The following is a 14366-nucleotide window of genomic DNA, read 5'->3' on the forward strand; positions in this document are numbered from 1 at the left end:
ATTTGTTTGTACGGATGAAATACTTGTCCTGCATATATATTGTTTGTGTGTATGTCTGGTTGTATGTCTATATGTTTTGCACCGAGGACCAGAGAATGCTGTTTCATTGGTTTGTACTTGTGCAATTAGATGAAAATAAACTGGCTTGACAGTTTATTTGCTGTACTTTGGAAGGACAAGCCAGCATAGGACTTGTATGGTAAACAGTAGGGCGCTGCGGAGTGTGGTAGACCAGAGTGATCTGAGAATACAGATACGTAATTCCTTGTAAGTATCATCACAGTAGATAGGGTTATAAAGTGAGCTTTTGGCACATTGGCCTTCATATATCAAATTACTGAATATAGGAGTTAGAATATTATATTGAAGTTATACAAGACATTGTGAGGCAAAATTCAGAGTACCACTTGCAGTTTTGATCACCTACCTACACAAAAGATACAAGTGAGAGGGAAAGAATGCAGAGAAAATTTACAAGTATGTTGCCAGGACTGAGCCAAGTTACCAAGCTACAGGGAAAGGTTGAATAGGTTAGGAGCCTCAGAGAATGAGGGAAGATTTGAAAGGAGTATACAAAATTATGAAGGGTACACTTTATCCATAGAGCTTGGGTGAGACAAGAACGAAAGGATGCGGATTAATGATGAAAGGTGAAATGTTTAAAGGGAACCTTAAAGGAAACTTCTTCACTCAGAGAGTGTGGAACAAGCTGTCGGCGGAAGTGGTGGATGCGGGTTCAATTTCAATAATTAAGAGAGAAATTTGGACTGGTACATAGGTGGGAGAGGCATGGAAGGCTACTCCCTGCGTGAAAATCAATGGGACTAGACAGAAAAATAGTTCAGCAAAGATTAGGTAGACCAAAGGGCTTGTTTCTGTGTTGTAGTGTTCTATGGTTCTAATAATCTTTGATGCAGCCCACATATGAAATGCCTTTTAAAAATCTTAGTATAGTAATTAGTGTTACTTCTTCAGAGACTAATTCTGCACTAAAGACCAGGCCAATCTGAATATTTTTAAATCAAAAATTAAAAGTTTTTTTTTAAGGAAATGAAGTAAAATTATGTAAACATATTTCAGATAAGGATCAACCATTATCTGACTCAAGAGCAAAACTATTTTTAAAACTATTTTCAGCAAACCAAATATCTTGAAGGACTACAGTACCAATAAGTGCTAATATCAGATCAGTCCTGCATATTGAAATAGACTTTCTCCAAATCATTAAGAGCAATGCTGCAGAGATAAACTTTAGATTTAATCATGTCTCATTGCTCAAGATAACATTTTGGTACTTGACCAATTTCAAGGAAATTGTGCCTTAGTGAAAGGTACCTGTCAGCCTCATTAAAATATGGTCCAAAAGTACCTTTCTGTTGACATAACACATTTAGAAAATCAGATTTAATTTTAAAGAACCCTACACCAAATAAATGTCACCAGTATGATTTGTTTTTTTTTAAGTTTACTGACTGCAAAAATATCAATATGAAATGACCTTAATAAGTTTTAAATAAGATTGAACCTCATGAAATTATGGGAGGCCAATCTGCCTGTCAACTCTATCCTGATTTTTGGCTGAGCAATCCCATCAATATCATCCCTTCTCTTCCCCATAGCCCTGCAAATTATTCCCCCAATTATCTCTCCAATTCTCTTTAGAAAATACTGATTAATGCAATTTCCACAGCTTCCCCCCAATTCCCCCCACCCCCAACCCAGCCACTGAATTCATAACATCTCTTTGCAGCTGCTGGTTTTCCACACATTCCCTTATCATGGAAACAAATTTTTGAATATATGAATTATCAGGTATTGAGCATTTATAATCTTGTAATCCTCTATCAAAACTCCTGTCAACATTTTATTTTGTTTTCAGGACCACAGCCTGAAAAAAAAATTCAGCTTGGAGCTGAAAATCCTTATTTCAGTAATCATTCAAGAAAGTCATCCTAATAAAGATAAATAATAAAACCAGCAAGGATTTAAAAAAATTACAATGACTTCTACAACCATGATTTAAAAAAAATCATTATCAATCCATAGCCAGATAAAGATAGGACAAATGATAGTGAATAAATCATAAACAGTTAAAACACAGTTATGTTGTACTGATCGTTACAGAAAAATAATAAATGCAGTTAATGGATAGTTTTATAAGTAACAGAAAATTTAAGAAGACCAAAGGCTAACAAATCCTACTATATTAAAGAGGAAAAAAAAACACACTGGAAAATTAGAGACCAGATAGCCTGATATCTGTTGTTTGTATATTGCTCGAATTCATCATCAAACATATGATTACAGGAAGTTTTAATTAATACAATTAAATGGAGTTAGTATGGTCTTCAGTATTATTTCTTGATAAACATCAAAATGATTTTTTAAAAATCAACCCCCCCAAAAATGTTTTACACCAGACAAAACATTGTTCTGAGATTAAAACAAATGAAATGAGAACAAAAATCATGAAAATCATGGAGATTTTTTGTTTATCTATTCCAGTCAGGATGAAGGAACAGATTTGTGTTGACTGAAAATGAATTTGTAGAGATGAAAAAGGAGAGGGAATTGTCTTGGAAGGAAGCCAATCTTTTTTTTTTCATTATGTTCTTATTTCTTGCCTCATAGATCAAAGGACAAACAATCAAGCTTCGATATCAAATCAACATGCAGCCATAGTTTTTCAAGAAGGTAATTTTGCCTTCATGAACAAAAATCCAATAGCAAATGTAAACTCACTTTGCTTTTAGCAACATGGATTTTGAACAGTAATAAATGAATTCACGTCCTCACACAGCATTTACTCTGGAGGTGAATATTTGAGACCAATAAAATGAGTAGTACTTTTTCTTTGGCTTGGCTTCGCGGACGAAGATTTATGGAGGGGGTAAAAAAGTCCACGTCAGCTGCAGGCTCGTTTGTGGCTGACCAGTCCGATGCGGGACAGGCAGACACGATTGCAGCGGTTGCAAGGGAAAATTGGTTGGTTGGGGTTGGGTGTTGGGTTTTTCCTCCTTTGCCTTTTGTCAGTGAGGTGGGCTCTGCGGTCTTCTTCAAAGGAGGCTGCTGCCCGCCAAACTGTGAGGCGCCAAGATGCACGGTTTGAGGCGTTATCAGCCCACTGGCGGTGGTCAATGTGGCAGGCACCAAGAGATTTCTTTAGGCAGTCCTTGTACCTTTTCTTTGGTGCACCTCTGTCACGGTGGCCAGTGGAGAGCTCGTCATATAATACGATCTTGGGAAGGCGATGGTCCTCCATTCTGGAGACGTGACCCATCCAGCGCAGCTGGATCTTCAGCAGCGTGGACTCGATGCTGTCGACCTCTGCCATCTCGAGTACCTCGACGTTAGGGGTGTGAGCGCTCCAATGGATGTTGAGGATGGAGCGGAGACAACGCTGGTGGAAGCGTTCTAGGAGCCGTAGGTGGTGCCGGTAGAGGACCCATGATTCGGAGCCGAACAGGAGTGTGGGTATGACAACGGCTCTGTATACGCTTATCTTTGTGAGGTTTTTCAGTTGGTTGTTTTTCCAGACTCTTTTGTGTAGTCTTCCAAAGGCGCTATTTGCCTTGGCGAGTCTGTTGTCTATCTCATTGTCGATCCTTGCATCTGATGAAATGGTGCAGCCGAGATAGGTAAACTGGTTGACCGTTTTGAGTTTTGTGTGCCCGATGGAGATGTGGGGGGGCTGGTAGTCATGGTGGGGAGCTGGCTGATGGAGGACCTCAGTTTTCTTCAGGCTGACTTCCAGGCCAAACATTTTGGCAGTTTCCGCAAAGCAGGACGTCAAGCGCTGAAGAGCTGGCTCTGAATGGGCAACTAAAGCGGCATCATCTGCAAAGAGTAGTTCACGGACAAGTTTCTCTTGTGTCTTGGTGTGAGCTTGCAGGCGCCTCAGATTGAAGAGACTGCCATCCGTGCGGTACCGGATGTAAACAGCGTCTTCATTGTTGGGGTCTTTCATGGCTTGGTTCAGCATCATGCTGAAGAAGATTGAAAAGAGGGTTGGTGCGAGAACACAGCCTTGCTTCACGCCATTGTTAATGGAGAAGGGTTCAGAGAGCTCATTGCTGTATCTGACCCGACCTTGTTGGTTTTCGTGCAGTTGGATAATCATGTTGAGGAACTTTGGGGGACATCCGATGCGCTCTAGTATTTGCCAAAGCCCTTTCCTGCTCACGGTGTCGAAGGCTTTGGTGAGGTCAACAAAGGTGATGTAGAGTCCTTTGTTTTGTTCTCTGCACTTTTCTTGGAGCTGTCTGAGGGCAAAGACCATGTCAGTGGTTCCTCTGTTTGCGCGAAAGCCGCACTGTGATTCTGGGAGAATATTCTCAGCGACACTAGGTATTATTCTATTTAGTAGAATCCTAGCGAAGATTTTGCCTGCAATGGAGAGCAACGTGATTCCCCTGTAGTTTGAGCAGTCTGATTTCTCGCCTTTGTTTTTGTACAGGGTGATGATGGTGGCATCACGAAGATCCTGAGGCAGTTTACCTTGGTCCCAACAAAGCTTGAAAAACTCATGCAGTTTGGCATGCAGAGTTTTGCCGCCAGCCTTCCAGACTTCTGGGGGGATTCCATCCATACCTGCTGCTTTGCCACTTTTCAGTTGTTCGATTGCCTTATATGTCTCATCCAGGGTGGGAACCTCATCCAGCTCTAGCCTTAGGGGCTGTTGAGGGAGCTGGAGCAGGGCGGAATCTTGGACTGAGCGGTTGGTACTGAAAAGAGATTGGAAGTGTTCTGACCATCGGTTGAGGATGGAGATCTTGTCGCTGAGGAGGACTTTGCCGTCTGAGCTGCGCAGCGGGCTTTGGACTTGGGGTGAGGGGCCGTACACAGCCTTTAGAGCCTCGTAGAAACCCCTGAAGTCGCCAATGTCCGCGCTGAGCTGTGTTCGTTTGGCGAGGCTAGTCCACCACTCATTTTGGATCTCCCGGAGTTTGCGCTGAAGATGGCTGCATGCGCGACGGAAGGCTTGTTTCTTCTCTGGACAGGACGGCTTTGTAAGGTGAGCCTGGTGGGCAGCTCGCTTCTTTGCCAGCAGCTCCTGGATTTCCTGGCTGTTTTCGTCAAACCAGTCCTTGTTTTTCCTGGAGGAGAAGCCCAGTACCTCTTCAGTGGATTGCAGTATGGTAGTCTTCAACTGATCCCAGAGGGTTTCAGGGGACGGGTCCGTGAGGCGGGTTGCAACGTCGAGCTTTGCTTTGAGGTTTGCCTGGAAGTTTCCTCTCGCTTCGTCTGACTGCAGTTTTCCAACATTGAACCTCTTTCTGGGGGCTTTATTGTTCCTGGGCTTTGGCTTGAAGTGAAGGTTGAGCTTGCAGCGAACCAGCCGGTGGTCAGTGTGGCATTCCGCGCTAGGCATGACCCTGGTGTGGAGCACATCTTGTTTGTCACTTTCTCGCACCAGGATGTAGTCCAGGAGGTGCCAGTGTTTGGATCGGGGATGCATCCAGGTGGTCTTAAGGCTGTCCCTCTGCTGAAAAAGGATGTTTGTAATGACAAGCCGCTGTTCTGCGCAGAGCTCCAACAGGAGGCGCCCATTGTCGTTGCACTTGCCGACGCCATGCTTGCCCAGGATTCCTGGCCAGGTTTCTGAGTCTTTGCCGACACGAGCGTTGAAGTCGCCCAGGATGACAACCTTGTCGGCTGTAGGGGTACGTTGGATGAGGTTGCGCAGGTCGGTGTAGAACTTGTTCTTTTCTGCTGGTTCCGCCTGGAGGGTTGGAGCATAGACACTGATGAGGGTGATGTGACGCTTGTTTTGAAGTGGGAGTCGCATGGACATGATTCGGTCCGAGAGGCCTGTCGGAAGGTTTTCGAGTTTGGAGGCAATGAAGCTCTTGACCATGAAGCCTACACCAGATAGGCGTCGTTCATCCGAAGGCTTGCCAGACCAGTAGAGTGTGTAGCCCGCGCCGCGTTCTTGGAGGCTGCCTACATCTGCCAGGCGGACTTCACTGAGAGCGGCTATGTCGATGTCAAGTCTGAGGAGTTCATGTGCAATGAGGGCAGACCGACGTTCAGGTCGATGGCTGTCAGTCTTGTCTAGCATGGTTCTGATGTTCCAGCATGCTAGCTTGAGTTTGTGAGCATCTTTTGAGGGGGAGGACGTGGAGGGGGAGGACGTGGAGGGGGAGGACGTGGAGGGGGAGGACGTTGAGGGGGAGGACGTGGACCTGTCCTCGGGCCTGCGCAAAGGAGCTTTTAGGTGGAGTGCAGTGCGCGCAGTACTGGCCCCACCCTTTACACCCATGGTTCGTGTGCCGTGGCCAAGCAAGCTGGGACGTGGCAGCGAGGTCCTTGGGTCGTAGGTTTTATATCGGAGTGGCCTTCTCCTATGCAGGTTTCTTACCCGGGCTGGAGGGGTCTGCCTCCCCTATTAGGTCGGTCCATACTGCCCGGACCGGGGCCGAGGCCGCCGCAGTTCACCCTGTGCCTGGACTGGGGCCACCGCCTCCCACTCCCTGCCCGGACCGGGGCCTCCGTCTGCCTCACTCGACCGAGGCCGGGGCCGCCGTCTCCCCCTTGCTCCTGCCCGTATCGGGGCCGCCGCCGTCTACCCTTCGCCCGGACCGGGGCCGGGGCCGCTGCTGCTCTCCCTGTGCCCGGACTGGGGCCGCCGTCTCCCCCTTGCTCCTGCCCGGATCGGGGCCGCCGCCGTCTACCCTTCGCCCGGACCGGGGCCGGGGCCGCTGCTGCTCTCCCTGTGCCTGGACTGGGGCCGCCGCCTCCCACTCCCTGTCCGGACCGGGGCCTCCGCCTGCCTCACTGTATGAAGCACAATAACTAGGATCCTAATAACAAGGCTTTAATCCTGTTCAACTTTGCAATTATTTCTGTTCAGAACAATCTAAATTCAAATCTACCTAAATGCACTAATTTAGTAGTTAATTATCATGTAGCTACAACTACAAAGAACTATGACCATTTATTTTGTTCAGGATCCATTTATGTAGAAATTAAGAAATGTGATCTCATCATTTTGAGGGTGCCACTGTTTCTCAGCTGCAAGTGGTCATAAGAATCCCTTGCCCCAGGGTCACCAAGGAGAGAGGCCTCCCGGGCAGGAGTGGGACCTCTGACTCTTGGGCAGGAGTGGGACCTCGGGCTCAGTGGCATTTCCTCCCCTCACCTTCCTTCCCTCCTTGGCACAGTGGAGCTCTCTGAAGCTGACTCCAAACTCTCGCCCGGCCTTCCGTCACACGCACACTGGCTTGGCAGGGGAGGATTCAGAGTGGGGACTCGGGATCAGGAGCTCTGGTGACTGGGGAGACAGGACCCTCCCGACGTGCCAGTGATTGTTCCTCCGGCCTGGGAAGCCTCCCCAGGGATCAGCGATTGGGAGGTCGTGGTGATCGGTGGCAGCCAGCATTATTTTTGGTGAGAATTAAACATTAATTTAATGCTTACAAAGCCGTCCCTTGTTGTTTAAAGATTCATACAAGTGATTTGCTGTTGCCACTGGGCTGATTTTAAAAAATGACCAGTTCTCCAAAAAAATGTTTTCTGACATCAGCCCGGTCCTGACTATTTTGGATAATTGGAGTTGTATAGTACTTTACTTAGAATGGTCCAGTGTGACAGAATTATTATTAATCTTTGGTTAAAATTACATATATTTCTTAGTAAAGGGATTTTGTGGGATGGACAGGAACACACAGATACACACAATTCTCAGAAAGAAGACATTTTCAGAGATGCAGCATCTGGAAAACAGAGCAATAAAAATTAGAATGAAATGGTTCATTCAATTGCTGGAACAATGATGTTTGCTAAGGAGAAGCACCTGTGTGCACAAAGAGGACTTTTGACTCAATGGCCAGTAGACAGATAAGAGTCATTTGCTTTTGAATTGTACTTGTGAAGTGGTTTGAAGAAACTTAAAAGACAACAGGGATGTCATGTAATAAAGACATTTCAGAAAAACATTCTGAAATTTGGACCGATATAACATCTGAGGTCAGAAACGCAGTAGCCTTTAGTGAGGGAGGTACTGTTCTTATTGTATTCTATTTACCATGGGAAATACACAAATTTGTGGCAAGGAAAAACCACTTTTGTTATCTCTTTAAAAAGAGGACCATTTCATTGTGTCCATTTTTACATGGCCACTTCATGTAACCCTTGCTAAGGTTTATGAAATCATCATGGAAGAAAACACAAGTTCTGAAACCTCCATGCAAAAGAAGGAAATCATTTGTATGAAGAAACAATTCTCTGAAAACAAACCTACAAGAATTCATGAGTTTGAGAACTTTTGAACAGCAGTAAAGGCTTTGAGTTTCAACACAACAGCTTTCTGAGACTGAACTTTAAAATCATCTCTTCAGAATTATGCCTAAATTGTAATGGCTTGGGTTTTGCCACACACACACACATTTGTGCATGGTGGGGTTAAGTTTAGAGTTAAGTAAGAAATGTTATGGTTATTGCTTCCACCTTTTGATCAAATATCTTTTTCTTCTTGACTATCATTATTCATGTAATTTTGTGAACAATTTTACAAATTTGAAACATTCATTAGCACAATGCATTTCAGATCTGTTAATGGGCTTGACTAAAATGTATGCATGGCAACACTAGCTGCAAAAACTTTCCTTCTCTCTAATTTTACACCCTATTCATGTCTCATAATGTTACTGACTCCTTTTGTTTATTTTACACTTTTACTATGTACTAATTGAATCTAAATCTGTGTACGAAGCTGCTTTTCATCTGTGAACTTTGATGTGTAACTTGTTGCTTGGACACAAGAGACTTCATAAGGCCTCACTTTCTGATTAAATTTATTACCTCCTTCCTCGAGAAATTTATGCCAATTGTAATATTCTTGCCACAAACTTTTACATTTGATTCTTAAATTCAGCTTGATTATATAGTTCAGCTCCTCAAAATTAAAATTGTTTATGCATTATTTTCGTACTACAAATGATACACAAATTTAAAATACTTTTGATTCAGATATCTTCAATGTTTTTTCCAAGTAAAAGCAGAATATTTTATAGATTTGATTTAAGCAAACCAGAAAAAACAAATTCATAATGAGTAAGAAGTGAATGAATATGCTTAACAGGTAAATCAGAACTGCAAAAAATGGTCAGGAGATGGAGACAGCTGACACAAAGGAAAATACCAAGAGAGTCTGCAGGTATATTTAAAAAAATAGTGGCTTGGGAGAGAATTGCTCTCATTGAAGAGCAATTTGGCTGTTTTTCTAGGAGATGGTTAAGATTTTAAATAGTCATTTCTCACAATTCTTTGCTCTGGAGAAGATCATGGAAACCAAGGAATTGAAGCAAATGAGTTCTGATGTCTTGGATTGAGCAAGAAGTACCAGGATAGAAGTATTGGCATCCTTGAAGTACATGAAGACACACAAATCAGCAGGACGAAGGGCTTCCTCAAATCTTGCAGAAAGCTAGAGAAGAAAATTGCAGAGGCCCTTGCAGAGTTAATTAACATCATAATTGGCCTCAGTTGAAGTGCTGGAAGAATGGGGGTGGGGGTTGTGGACAATATCCTGCCATTATTTTAAAAGCACAAGGACAAGCCAGGGAAATAGAGACCAGTGAGCTTGACATCAGTGGTTAGAAAATTGCTGGAGGAGATACTGAGGGACAGAATTGACCAGGCAGGAGCTGATTGGAGAAAGTCAGCATGGTTTCATGCATGCGTAATTGCGCCTCACAAATCTGATAGTTTTTTTTAAAGAGATGACAAAGATAATTGATGAGGAAAGGGCAGTGAATTTTGTATATATTGACTTTAAAAAGGCCTTTGTCAAGGTCTCATGTGGTAGTCTAGAAGGTTAAATTGCATGGGATTCAAGGAGAGGTGCTACATGGATTCAAAATTGGCTTAGTGAAAGGAATCAGAGGATTGTAGCGTATGGACTGAGTCTGTGACCAGAATTCTGGTGCAGGGATTGGTGCTAGGTCCAATCTAGATTTACAATGTAGATGGCAGTGGAGTTAGTACAGATAACACCATAAATGATGGTGTTGTTAGTGAGGAAGGATATCTAAGTTTACTACAGGATCTAGATCAGTTGGGAAGTGGGTGAAGGATTGATAAATGGAAATCAACTCCAACCAGTGTGAACCATTGCATTTTGGTAAATCAAATCAGGGCAGGACTTACACAGTTAATACTAGGGGTCTGTTGTAGAGATCTACAAGTATAAGTGCTTAGTTTACTGAAAGTGGTGACTCAGGTTGTGACAAGGTTGTGTAGGTAGCATTTGACATTGCTCCCTGAATTGAGTAGTGCACTGCGTGCATAAGTTAGAACCTCACAATTTAGTTGTAAAAGCCATTGGTCACCTAGCTATAGGAAGGGCATCAGCAAGTTACCTGGATGTTGCTTAGGCCGTCTTTATTCCCTAGAATGTAGGAGGCTGAAGGATAGCCTTGTAGAGGTTTATGAGACATTGGGGGGTATGGATACATTGAATGTTCACAAGGGCATAAGATTCAAGAACTAGAGGGCATAGGTTGAAGTTGAGAGGAGAGATTTAAGAGGAACCTGAGGAGCATTTGTTTGTTTTTGCATTCAGTTGCTGATTCGCATCTAGACTGAACTGCCAGAGGAAAGTGAACAATGTCAATATTCAAAACACATTTAAATAAATATATGGATTGGAAGGACTTGGAAGGTTATGGACCAAAAGTATGCAAATGGGACCACCCAGAATGCCAACTTAGTCAGGGTGAACAAGTTGATCCAATGGGCCCATTCTATGCTGTATGTGTCAATGAGTCTTTTTTACATTTAATTTGGAAAAAGAGACATTTTACCTGGATTTTTTAACTAATATCACAGAACTATACATTTGGACAATTGGATAGTTTCAGAGACGAAATCAAATATTCAATTAAATGGATAATGAGAGACATGGAGAAACAGAAGAATTTCCAAATGTATGTCCACAGATCTTCAGAATCAGAATTTATTGCCATGAAGAAGTTGCAAAATTTGTTTTGTGGCACCATCACAGTGCAGACATTTACATAAATCACCTTACAAATATAAATAAAAGTATAGTTGAGGGAGCCAGAGGAGCATCTGCATGACTGCATGACGTCAAAGTAAGGTCAAATCAATGTTCATTGATCTTTCAGGAATCAGATGGCAGTGGGGAAGATGCTGTCCCTGAACTGCTGAGTGCTTGTTTTCAGGCTCCTGTACCTTTTCCTGATGGTAGCAGAGAGCGTGGCCTGTATAGTGGGGGGTTTCTTGAGGATAGAGGCTGCTTTCTTAAGGCACTGCCTCTTGTAGACTTCCTCAAGGGAGTGAAGCCTGGTGCCTGTGATGTTGCAGGCTGAGTTAACTCTGGAAAGATTTTTCTTGTCCTGAGCCAGATAGTGATGCAATGAGCCAGAAAGTTTTCAAGAGTCTTCTGTGACATAACAAATCTCCTCAAACACCTCACAAAATATAGAAGCTAGCAAGCCTTCTTTGTGATTGCATTGACATGAAGGCTCCATGACAGATCCTCAGAGATGCTGACACCCAAGAATTTGAAGTTCTTGACCCTCTCCACTACTGAGCCCTCGGTTGGAGGACTTGTTCATGTACTCCTGACTTACTGCTGAAGTCCACAATCATCTCCTTGGTTTTGCTTCTGTTGAGTGCAAGGTTGTTAGTGTGACACCACTCAATGAGCTGATCTATCAGCCTCCTGTATGCTTCTTCATTGTCGTTTGTGATTCTGCCAACAACCGTGGTGACATCAGCAAATATGTAGATAGCACTGAAATTATGCCTGGCCACACAGTCATGGGTGTATAGTAAGTAGAATAGTAGACTAAGCACGGATCTTTGAGATGCACCTGTGTTGATAGTCAGTGAGGGGGAAGACATGTTTCCAATTTGTACAGACTGTGGTCTTCTGTTGAGGATGAAAAGAATCTAGTTGCTGAGGGGGTGTAGAGGCACAGGGTTTGGAATTTCTCAACCAGCACTGAGGGAATAATGGGGTAGAAGGCTGAGCTGTCATCATTGAAGAGCAGCCATATGTATGAGTTGCTGTTTTCGAAGTGATCCAGAGCTGAGTGGAGAGCCTGTGATATGGCATCTGCTGTGGAGTGATTGTGACGATAGGAAAATTGCAGTGGGGCCATACCTTTGCTTAGGTACGTGTTAATTCTGGCCATGACCAACTTCTCAAAGCATTTCATCACAGTAGATGTAAATGCTACTGGATGATATTCATTGAGGCAGTTCACTCTGCTCTTTTTTGTGCACTGGGATAACTGATTTCCTTTTGAAGCAGGTAGGATCCTTTGACTGTAGCAATGAGAGATTGAAAATGTCTCTGAACACTCCAGCTAGTTGATTGGCACAGATTTTAAGTATCCTTCCAGATAACCATCCTGAATGATGTTCTGATGTTGACCTCAGAGACAGATATCACTGGGCCCTCAACATTTGCAGGGATTCTCGTATACACTGTTGGGTTCTCCTTCTTAGTGGGCATAGAAGGTGTTCAGCTCATTGAGTAATGAAGCATCACAGCCATCTATGGTATTCACCCTCGCTTTTAAGGCTGTAATGGCTTGAACTCCCTGCCATAGCTGGTGTATATCTGTCTCTGTCTCTAGCTTCCTCGGGAATTGCCACTTAGTTGAAGAGATAGCCTTGCGCAGGTCGTACCTGGACGTTGTAATCTGGATCCCCAGCCTTAAATGCCCTTGATCTCACCCCCAGAAGGTTGCAAATCCTCTGATTTATCTAAGGCTTCTGATTGGGGAACCTTCAGTATATGCACATGGGCACACACTTGTCCATACAGTCTTAATGAAGTGGGTGACATATGTTGCACATTCACTTAGGTTTAAGGACCTTGAATATGGTCTAGTCCACTGATTGAAAGCAGTCATGCAGATGCTCCTCTGGCTCCCTCAACAATACTTTCACCATCTTCACTACTGGTGATGTGGTCCTAAATCTCTGTATGTACGCCAGGAGAAGTACAGCCAGGTGATTAGACTTGCTGAAGTAGGTTGTGGTATGGCTCAGTAGGTGTTCCTGGTGGTGTAGCAGTGGTTGAGTGTGTTGGCTCCTCTGGTCTCATCTGTGACGTGCTGGTGGTAGTCTGTTAGTGTTCTTCAAGTTGGCCTGGTTGAATTCTCCGTCAATATCTGGGAAGGCATCAGGATGTGCAGTCTTGTGGTTGCTAATCAAAGTGCTCAGTTCCTTGAGTGCTAGCCTGATGTTAGCCTGTGTTGGCATATACACTGTGACCAGGATGATGGGAGTAAACTCCCTTGGCAGGTAGACTGGGCAGGTCTTGATCGCCAGATGTTCCAGGACGGGGAGCAAGACTGGGACATAAAGTAACCATTACGTTTGTGTACTGTGATGAATTGAGGGTGATACAAACACCATCTCCCCTGGTTTTTCCAGACACTGTTGTCTGGTCAGTGTGTTGGAGGGTGTAGCTCTCAGGCTGTAGCGCTATGTCCAGTGTGTCCCCATTTAGACTTGTTTCTGTGAAGAGCATCTGTTTGATGTTGCCATATGGTTCCGAGTTCATCAAGTTTTTTTTCCCAAGGATTGTACGTTGGCCAGGAGGTTGGTAGGGAGCAGAGGCCTCAGTGCCCAGCACCTGTAACCCCCCCACCCCCACTCTGTGTCCATGTGGCCGAGTCTTTAAATGGCCCACGGGTTGGCTACTGATAACTCCTGTGGTGTTAAATTGCGATGTCTCTTTAAATCTTCTGCAATGTTTAAATGGCCTGTGTGATGCCTCTTTAAATCTCCCGCGATGTTTAAATGAACTGAGCATCTGCTGCTTGTCACTCCCGCAAAGTTTAAATAGCTCATTCACTGCGTGTTTGAAACTCCTGTGGTGTTTAACTTGCCTACTGTTTCAAGGTGCTCGGTCTGACAGTCTGCTCTTTCTGCCAATTAGGAGGTCTGCTACCATTCTTAGGTCAGTTAAGTTTAATTCTATAGTGATGGGGTTAAGTTCTAATAGTTCTGAATGGAATATTTGATCATTCAGACAGAGCTGCACTCAAAGAGTCGCCAGTGTAAGGCGTCATTTTGACATTACCTCTTAAAGGATAGATCAATAAGATGGCTAATAAACAATAAAGGATAATTTATTAGTTGAGGCAAAGAATAAAAAGTGGTGAGATAATGCTGGAACTATGTACCACACTAATCAGACTAAAGTTTTGTTGATTTTAGTTAACATATTATAGGAAAGATATAATTCTAGTGGAAAGAGGGCAAAGGAGATTTCCATGAAACTTTACAAGTCTGAACAATTTTAGTTATGAGGAAAGCATGGACAGGCTGAATTTGTTTCGTTTATAACCATGGATGCTGAGGAGATGCTTATTTAAACT

At 43.7% G+C, this 14366-nt stretch overlaps 1 protein-coding gene across 5 annotated transcripts in view; it reads right to left on the reverse strand.

The window, feature by feature from the left end:
- Positions 1-14366, reverse strand: part of tbc1d32 (TBC1 domain family, member 32) — a 235636-nt gene that overhangs the window by 38971 nt on the left and 182299 nt on the right. The gene's annotated exons all lie outside the window — the stretch shown is intronic.

The sequence above is a fragment of the Narcine bancroftii genome, chromosome 6 (assembly GCF_036971445.1).
Source record: "Narcine bancroftii isolate sNarBan1 chromosome 6, sNarBan1.hap1, whole genome shotgun sequence".
NCBI lineage: Eukaryota > Metazoa > Chordata > Chondrichthyes > Torpediniformes > Narcinidae > Narcine > Narcine bancroftii.